Genomic DNA, 9,240 nt, shown 5'->3' on the forward strand with positions numbered 1-9,240 from the left:
CCAGAACAGGGCTATCTAAAGACACATTCAGTAGTGTGTTAACTCTACAAAAGAAGACACTGTACGTTTCCCCCCCCCCCTTTGGTTTTTTTTTTGAGACAGGGTTTCTCTGTGCTGTTTTGGAGGCTGTCCTGGAACTCTCTCTGTAGACCAGGCTGACCTCGAACTCACAGAGATCCGCCTACCTTTGCCTCCTGAGTGCTGGGATTAAAGACGTGTGCCACCAACGCCCAGCTTTAAAATGAATCTTACACAGCCTTACATTTCAATTTTTTTTATTTAAAAGGAGTGAGTTGTGTACAGGGAGGTTAAATACTTTATAGACAAAAAAAAACTGCGTTAGAACCAACTTATTCATCATCTTCATCTTCATCTCCCTGTTCATCCTCTTCCTCATCCTCTTCATCCTCCTCATCTTCCTCTTCTTTTTCTTGCTCTTTTCTGCCTGGACCACGCCCACCCCTTCTCACTGCATCGGGTTTTCCTTTAGCTCTGCAAGCAGCAATACTCTTTCTGTGTTTCTCCTTCAGCGTGGCAGCCGACTTTCCGTAGGGCTGCTTGTCATCTGCTGCAGTGCTGGTCTGCATCTCCCGGTTTCTTTGCGGCATCACCAAGGGACAAGCCAGGGCGTTCTCCCTTGTTTTTTGGGGCGATACTCAGAACAGAACAGGACGAAGGCCAAAGGAGGCCTCTTGGGTGTGCATTGGAGTCTTTGGACGTCCTTTTGGTCTCCCCTTACCGGGGGCGGGATGTAGGTTTTCGTTTCTCTTTCATACCCGGCCTTGTCGGCCTTTGCCATGTCTTCAAATTTCCCCTTGTCTTTAGCAGACGTGGTCTTCCACCTTTCTGAGCACTTCTTCGAGAACTCCAAGAAGTTGGCGGAAGCATCCGGGAGCTTCTTCTCGAGTTCCTCCGGGAAAGTTTGCACAAAGAATGCATGTGAGGACATTTGGCCCCTCCGGTTCTTAGAATCTCCTTTGCCCATGTTTAGTCGATTTTCGACCGCGAGGCACAGAGTCGCCCAGTGCCTGTCTGGCTCGTGCTCGCCCTGGCGCTGTCTCTATGGAGCTCAATGGACTGCAATGGCTGTGAGAGCGAGAGCCAGACCCTGGGAGGAATTTCTGTGTCTGCAGAGACTGATGGTACCTGTCAGAATTTCAGTACTGTAGAGAGAACAGGACTTTGTAGCTTCAGAAGCTAATTACCTTATTCGGGCTAGATTTAGCCTCCTGGAACAGCCATGACTTGTCCACTCTTTTAACACCTCGTGATAGCAAATGAAAACTTCTTAGAAGCTATTGACACAGCGGAGCCCCTTCTTCAGCAATCCAAGAGCCCTCCCTGTCTCCACGCATATGCCTCTCTGGTGAACCCACCAGCATATTTTACCCTTCTCTTGATCTATGACTTTCTTTGTGAAGGGGGGTGGGAAGGAAGGAAAGAGATTAAAAAAAACAACAACACGATTCTTCCTTCCTAGGTATGGTGGAGGAGAAAGTGCGTTGCAGATGAAAGGGAGAACATAGCCAGAGGCAGAGATATCCGGGGAATCCTGAGTGGATGCAACCCTGAGCCGGTCCTTGTGAGGAGTCAGGAGAGAAAAGGGTGGGCAAAAAGGACAGGTAACTAAAATGCAAAGAGCCTCTAGGGGAAGGACAGGCCAGCCCCTGGACCGGAGAGTTCGGGGTAGAGGTTGTGCCAACCATACCCCGGAACAGGTAGGGACTGAGGGATGCTGGGAGAACCTGGCGGCCAGGTCCAATTTAATTTGTTTAAATAAACCTCAGTCATTTGTGCCAGGGGTGGAGACTTAGTTCTGCAAAACTATAAAAATGGGGTAACATAAAAGTATGTGCTCCTGGGCAATGGCCATGCATAATAGCTCCAGAATAAACTCTCTCTTAGTTTCCTTAAGGTGAAAGCTGTAGTTTGCGCTGGGCTGGCACACGCTTTCAGTCTTAGCACTCAGGAGGCAGAGGCAGGCAGATCTCTGTGAGTTCGAGGCCAGCCTGGTCTACAGAGCGAGTTCCAGGACAGCCTCCAAAACAATACAGAGAAACCCTGTCTTGAAAAAATAAGCAAAAACCAAAAACTGTAGTTTGCATGTCGACCCAAGAGATGCCTGAAAGCCAGTCTGTATGGATGCTGCATGTTTGTCTATCTCATACATGTATACCTATGATAGTTATTTTTATTATATGTGTATGTCTAGTGAGTACTGGTGTTTGAGGAGACCAGAGGTGTCCAGTCACTTAAAACTGGAGATACAGGATTGTGGGCTCTGGGAATCAAACTCAGGTCCTCTGCAAGAGCAGTATGTGCCTCCAACTGCTGAAAGTCTCTCCAGCCCCTAAGTTTTCTGTTTGTTTGTTTTTTAAAGAAAGGGTTTCATGTTGCCCTGGCTGGCCTTGAACTCCTCATCCTTCTGTCTCCATCTCTCAAGTTTTGGGGTTACAGACATGTGTTATCATGCCTATCTTACTTGATTAGTTAGGTACGGTATGAGATTAACAACAGCAGATGATAGAACAGTTAGAACACTGTGGTATAGGGAGCCTTCAGAACTGTGAATTGTTTGTTTCTGGAATTTTCCACTTAGTACTTTCTGGCCCTGGCTGACCCGGAGTATTTGAAAATGCGGAGATACGGGGCAGCTAATGTCTAGAGGGCAAACAAGGCCCTCTGCCTGGCTGTGTCCTGGCTCCCTTTGTAGGGCGGGGCCTCTTGGTGTGGGCAGTCTTCCCAAAGTTACTTTAGACAACACGCGTGGTCAGGCTGTCTCCTGGTCCCGCCTGTGCAATTTGTTCCAGAGGCCGGTTCTTCCTGGAACTGGGTGTCGGTTCAGGACAGAGGATGTTGGGAGTGAAACTTGGCCCCCGAAGGGAAGAAAAGCTTTCCAGTTGTGCATGAGATAGCAGATTGCGGAGCTGCATTGGGCGGGGCTTGCAGTTCCTTCAGGATGCCACCGGGGGGCGCCATTTCCACGCCTCACACCCAGAGAACACGCTCCCTTGTGCGTGTGTATGTTGCAAATGGCTTTTCTAGGATTACAGTACAAAGTCGTGATTCAGCTTTTCCAAATGATGTATCCATCTCGCTCTTCTACGGCAGCGTGGGTCTGTCGTACTTCGGAGTTACAAGCGGCTCTAGTTACGTAAAGTAACCACCCTGAACAATGACCTGGGGGAAAGGAGTTAGGTAACTAAGCTCTCACTCTTCAAATGCCATTGGGTCTTTGCTTTTGCTGTCAGGGTCGCAAGACTGTGGTTGGAGGTCCAGCAGAGGGGGGAGAGGTGCGTGGAAGCTGAGTCATGAGCCCCAGCTTCTCCAGAAGGTTCCATCAGTGGTGTTAATTAAGAGCTCCAGGGCCGGCAGGCAAGTGGTGGCACACACCGTTAATCCAAGCATTTGGAAGCAGAGGCAGGAGACTGAGGTCAATCTGGTCTACAGAGTGAGTTCCAGGACATCCAGGGCTACACAGAAAAACCCTGTCTGGAAACCAAACCAAACCAAAAAAGGTTCAGGGCCATTGGCAAATTCTCCTTACTCACCGGGCGTTGGTGGCGTACACCTTTAGGTCCCTGCACTGGGGAGGCAGACACAGGCGGATCTCTGTGAGTTCGAGACCAGCCTGGTCTACAGAGCGAGTTCCAGGACAGGCTCCAAAACAATACAGAGAAACCCTGTCTCAAAAACCCAAAAATGAATGAATGAAAAAATAAATAAATAAAAATTCTCCTTGCTTCTGCCAGGTGTCATAGACAGGTGTCTTTTGGGGCCTCCAACTCCCACATAATGACACTTTTTTTTTTTTTTTTTTTTTTTTGGTTTTTCGAGACAGGGTTTCTCTGTGGCTTTGGAGGCTGTCCTGGAACTAGCTCTTGCAGACCAGGCTGGCCTCGAACTCACAGAGATCCGCCTGCCTCTGCCTCCCAAGTGCTGGGATTAAAGGCGTGCACCACCAACGCCCGGCTATAATGACACATCTTATTAATTATGCCTTCAGCTTAGGCTCGTCCCCAACTAGCTCTTATAACTTAAGTTAACCTGGTTCTATTAATCCACGTTTCTGCCATATGGTTTTTTTTTTGTTTGTTTTTTTGTTTTTTAACCTCTTCTCCATTCTGTAAGTCCTACTTGGTCCGAATCTCACTGACATCTCCCAGTGCCTAGATTCATCTCCTTTTCCTCTCTCTCCCTGGAAATCCCACCTCTTCTCTCCTGCCTGTCGATAGACCATTCAGCTCTTTATTAAACCAGTCAGAAGCGTACGGAAAGATTATCCCACAGCAACCAAGGGTGGAGCTTCAGGCAGTGTGGCTCAGGGTCTGTCCGATGCCTAGCACAGGGAGAGGACGTGAGGGGCAGACAGATAGCGAAGTGAAGGCTGCAGAGAGGCCGTGTGAGGTGAGCAGGGCCCCAGGGACTGGGAAGCTTTTATTTAATGGCATGGAGAGCACCGTGCAACGCTATACACACTCTGCCTCTATATAAAGCATTGCTTACCCCAGCCTGGGTCAAAGCAGGCACGGAAGGAATTGGAAGCCATCCGGCAAGTCTGAAAAGATTTCAGGGTTCTGGATAAGGCTGAGAGAATGTTAATGCTTTTCCAGAAAGGTGCCATATTCAGTACAGTGCTGCCAGATTGTAAGAGGTGGGGGGGGGGTCTAAGTTGGGAGAGAAGACAGGAGATGAGGTCCTGGATCCTCTGTGGGGTCTGTAAAGAGGACAGGTTGAGGTTTCCTTGATGATCCTGGGGGAGAGGCTGGGTGGCAGACTGTAGATAAATAATGCTTGCCTTGTGGCATTTACCAAAGGTAGACCGATGTAGGGCACAGAAGGTATGGGTCTTCTCAGCAGGCTGGAGCCAGCAGGCACAGCTCGTGGTTTTGGGGACATTCACAGTGGATGTTTAATAGGACGCCTGTGACCTGGAGACTCGAGGACCAAAGGACAGCCAGCATCCCTGTGTGGGGTTGGCGTCTCCAACCCAGCCACTCTCCCTTTCTTTTTTCTTTTTTTTTTTTTGGTTTTTCGAGACAGGGTTTCTCTGTATTGTTTTGGAGGCTGTCCTGGAACTCACTCTGTGTCACGACCACCTCGACCAGCAAGGAAGACGCGACTCAGGAATCCTTCTCACAGGCAGTTTATTCAGGACCTTGAACAAATCTTCTGACCCCAGGGAGTGCCCGCCCACAGCTTAAAAAGGCCCTTGGGCGGCCAACCCCGGTAAGCCATGTGGCGACAGCAGATAGGTCCACATACGAGGAAGCAAGCCTGATATCCAGCCTTGACCAAATAAGGAGTTGTTTATCACAGAGAGCACTTGCTGTTGGGCTAGCAAAAGGCAGAAGCCAGCACCATCTTAAGGGTGCGGCACTTCGCAGCTCTCTACAACTCTGTAGACCAGGCTGGCCTCAAACTCACAGAGATCCGCCTGCCTCTGCCTCCCAAGTGCTGGGATTAAAGGCCTGCGCCACCAACGCCCGGCTCACTCTCCCTTTCTTTTGTTGAGATTTATCTACTCTATGTGTATGAGTGTTGTGCTTGCATGTGTATCACATATGTGTCTGGTGCCCAGGGAGGTCGGAAGGGGTTGTTGGGCACTCTAGACCAGGAGGTTCTGACAGTTGTGAACCATCGTGTGGGTACTGAGAATTGAACCCAGGTCCTCTGCAAGAGCAACAAGTGCTCTAACCTCTGAGCCATCTCTCCAGCTCTGCTGCTCCCCTTTTCCTCTGAATGGTGAGAGGGCTAGAGAGGTGGCTTTGTGGTCAAGAGCACTGGCTGCTTTTCCAGAGTTCCTACGCTTGCTTCCTAAGCCTACGTCGGGGGCTCTCAACTGGGTGTGACTCCAGCTCCAGGGTTTTTTTTTTTTTTTTTTTTTTGGTTTTTCGAGTCAGGGTTTCTCTGTGGCTTTGGAGGCTGTCCTGGAACTCGCTCTGTAGACCAGGCTGGCCTCGAACTCACAGAGCTCCGGCTGCCTCTGCCTCCCGAGTGCTGGGATTAAAGGCGTGCGCCACCAGGCCTGTTCCAGGGTATCTAACTCTCTCTGGTTTCCAATGGACACTTGCAGCACTCCTTCACGCAGACACACGTGCAAAAATAAATCTTTTTTAAGCTGGGTATAGTGGTGCACACCTTTAATCCCAGCCATTGGGAGGCAGAGACAGGCCGATCTCTGTGAGCTAGCCAGGTCTACAGAGTGAGCTCCAGGACAGCTAGGACTGTTACACAGAGAAACTCTGTCTCAGAAAAAAAAAAAACCCAGCAAAGTAAAAATAAAAATAACAACAAAAAAACTAACAACCCCCGAAAGAAAAAACAAACAATAAATAATAAGTAAGTGAATGAAAAAGAAGAGGGGGGTTAAAAAAAAACTTCCTCAAATATTGGAGCAATGTGCTGGATTCTTTTATGCCAACTTGGTACAAATTGGAGCCATCTGAGAGGAGGGAGCCACAATTTTAAAATGCCCCCATTAAGAGGGGGCTGTAGGCAAGTCTGTAGGGTCTTAGTTAGGGTTTCTGATGCTGGGAAGACAGACACATGCGTGACCAGGGCAACTCTGACAAAAGAAACCATTTAATTGGGTGCCTTACAGTTTCAGATGTTTAGTATCATCCTGGCAGGATGCGGAGGCATACAGGCAACAGGAAGTGGTCTGTTTCACTGGGTGTGGCTTCAGGAAATAGTGCCCTCAAAACCTACCTTCGCGGTGACACACTTCCTCCAATAAGGCCACACCCCCTAATGGTGCCGCTCCCTTTGGGGGGCCATTTTCTTTCAAACCACCACCGGCATTTTCTTAGTGAGTGATGGGGGAGGGTGCAGCCCACTGTGGGTGGGGCCTCCCCCGAGCAGGTGGTCCTCCTGAGTTCTATAAGAAAGCAGGCTGAGCAAGCCATGGAGAGCCAGCCAGTAAGCAGGTCCCCACCATGGCCTCTGCCTCAGCTCCTGCCTCCAGGTCCTGGCCCCTTTGAGTTCCTGTCCTGACTTCTTTAGATAATGAACGGAGATGTAGACTGTCAGCCAGATAAACTCTTTACTTCCTAAGCTCCTTTGGGTCTGATGTTTCACGGCAGCAGTAGTCACAGGCATGTTCCACCGTGAACATACTCAGAACCCGGTGTTTGTGTTTTATTTTAATACCTTTGGAGACCAGAAAAGGGCATCAGATCTCCTGGAACTGGAGTTGTAGATGGTTGTGAGCTGTCATGTGGGCGTTGGGAACTAAAATCAGATCCTTTGGAAGAGCAGCCTGTGCTGTGGGCTGGTGGGTCTTCTCTCCAGCCCCCGTGTTTTTTAAGAGTACGAGAGTGAGCCGGTCGTTGGTGGTGCACGCCTTTAATCCCAGCCCTCGGGAGGCAGAGGCAGGCGGATCTCTGTAAATTCGAGGCCAGCCTGGTCTACAAAGTGAGTTCCAGGACAGCCTCCAAAGCTACAGAGAAACCCTGTCTCGAAAAACCAAAAAAAAAAAAAAAAGAGTACGAGAGTGGCCAAGAGTGTCTCAAGCCGTCAGTGTCAAAGGCCTGACAGACGGTGGAGGTGCCTAGGTCCAAATCAGATGCTTTTGGTTGCAAGCTGGTGCGGAATATTCTAATTTTCTTTTCTCCCCACCACTTTCTCCCTATTTCTCTCCCACGTTTCAGACATGAGGCATTCCGGGAAAAGAATCAGGCTAGGGGTCTCTTGTGTGTTTGGCATTTTCCTTGAGTCAACTTTTGTTTTGTTTTTCGAGACAGGGTTTCTCTGTATTGTTTTGGAGGCTGTCCTGGAACTCGCTCTGTAGACCAGGCTGGCCTTGAACTCACAGAGATCCGCCTGCCTCTGCCTCCCGAGTGCTGGGATTAAAGGCATGCGTCATCAACGCCCAGCTTTTTTTTTTTTTTTTTGATACAGAGTCTGACTGTCTAGCCCAGGCTGACCTTGATATCACCGTGGTGATCCTCCTGCCTCAGCCTCCGATGTGGTGATGCCCACCACCCTCCGCTCTTTCTTAGAGGCTGGTAAAGCAGTCCTACCCTGCTCGGTACCTGCCCCCCCCCCCCAGGTCTTGCTGGACCTTGAGCTGCCCTGGGCTGGGGAACTAGGGACAGTAGAGGGATCTTCCTCTCTGGCTGCCCTCAAAGGCGCTGGGCTCTCTGTACACTTCCTACCATGGGATCCTCACAAGGCTCTGCAGGCTCTTAGCAAACAAAAACCCGTGTGAGGCTTCTGACTTCCGGCCTCCTGGGCGAAGGGAGTCCAAAGTCCTTTCTCTAGGCCTGCAAGTGTGCGCTGCAGAGAGGTTGGGTAAAGAAAAGTGAAACAAAGTTAGCTTCACTCACTCAGGCTCTGGGGAGTCTGTGTTCTCTAGTCAGAAAACCGACCTCGCCCGGCGAGGCCACCTTCGTTGTCCTTGGCCACAGGGCCTATGCGGGTGACCTCAGCCCTGAACTGAAGGTGCACTGTGCAGGGTCTTTAGAACATTCTTCTGGTTTTGTTTTCTTCATTTTCCTGGGCAAAGTCTCACGTAGCACAGGCTAGCTATGTAGCTCAGGATGACCCTGTACTTTCAATCATCCTGCCTCAGCTTCCCCAGTGATGGGATTACAGGTGGGGTCACCATGCTGGACTAGGACATAATAAACAAACAAAAACATGTTGCAGTTCTGGGGACAGAACTTGGGTCTCATGCTAAGGAAGAATTCTTTAGTGTCCATTCCTAGGCCCTGAACGTCATTTCTTTTTTTCTTTTTGAGGCAGGGTTTCTCTGTATTGTTTTGGAGGCTGTCCTGGAACTCACTCTGTAGACCAGGCTGGTCTTGAACTTGCAGAGATCCACCTGCCTCTGCCTCTCGAGTGCTGGGATTAAAGGCATGGGCCACCACCATCACTTGGCCCTCTTTCTTTTCTTTCTTTCTTTCTTTCTTTCTTTCTTTCTTTCTTTCTTTTTTTTTTTTTTTGATTCGGGGTCTCCCTAGTTTCTCCAGGATGACTTTGGACCCCTGACCCCTGGGTTCAAGTAATCCTCCTGTCTCAGTTTCCTAAGAGGCCAGAATACAGGTATGCACCTGTACGCACTTGGCCAAAGGACAGCTTCGAATTGTTTTTTTTTAATTATTATTTTATTTTATTTTTAGTTACATATGTGTGTGGCTGGCCGAGTGTGGGTTTGTGCTCTCAGAGTCAGGAAGAAGGCCTCAGGTCCCCCGGATGTGGAGTGAATACCTTGTGAGCTGCTCTGGGGGGAAGGGG

The 9,240-nt window shown here is 49.5% G+C and overlaps 1 pseudogene; it reads right to left on the bottom strand.

The window, feature by feature from the left end:
• Window positions 1-258: 258 nt before the first annotated feature.
• On the bottom strand, window positions 259-985 carry LOC101829052 (annotated as a pseudogene).
• Window positions 986-9,240: the final 8,255 nt, after the last annotated feature.

This window comes from Mesocricetus auratus, unplaced genomic scaffold (assembly GCF_017639785.1).
Source record: "Mesocricetus auratus isolate SY011 unplaced genomic scaffold, BCM_Maur_2.0 Super-Scaffold_100027, whole genome shotgun sequence".
Taxonomy (NCBI): Eukaryota; Metazoa; Chordata; class Mammalia; order Rodentia; family Cricetidae; genus Mesocricetus; species Mesocricetus auratus.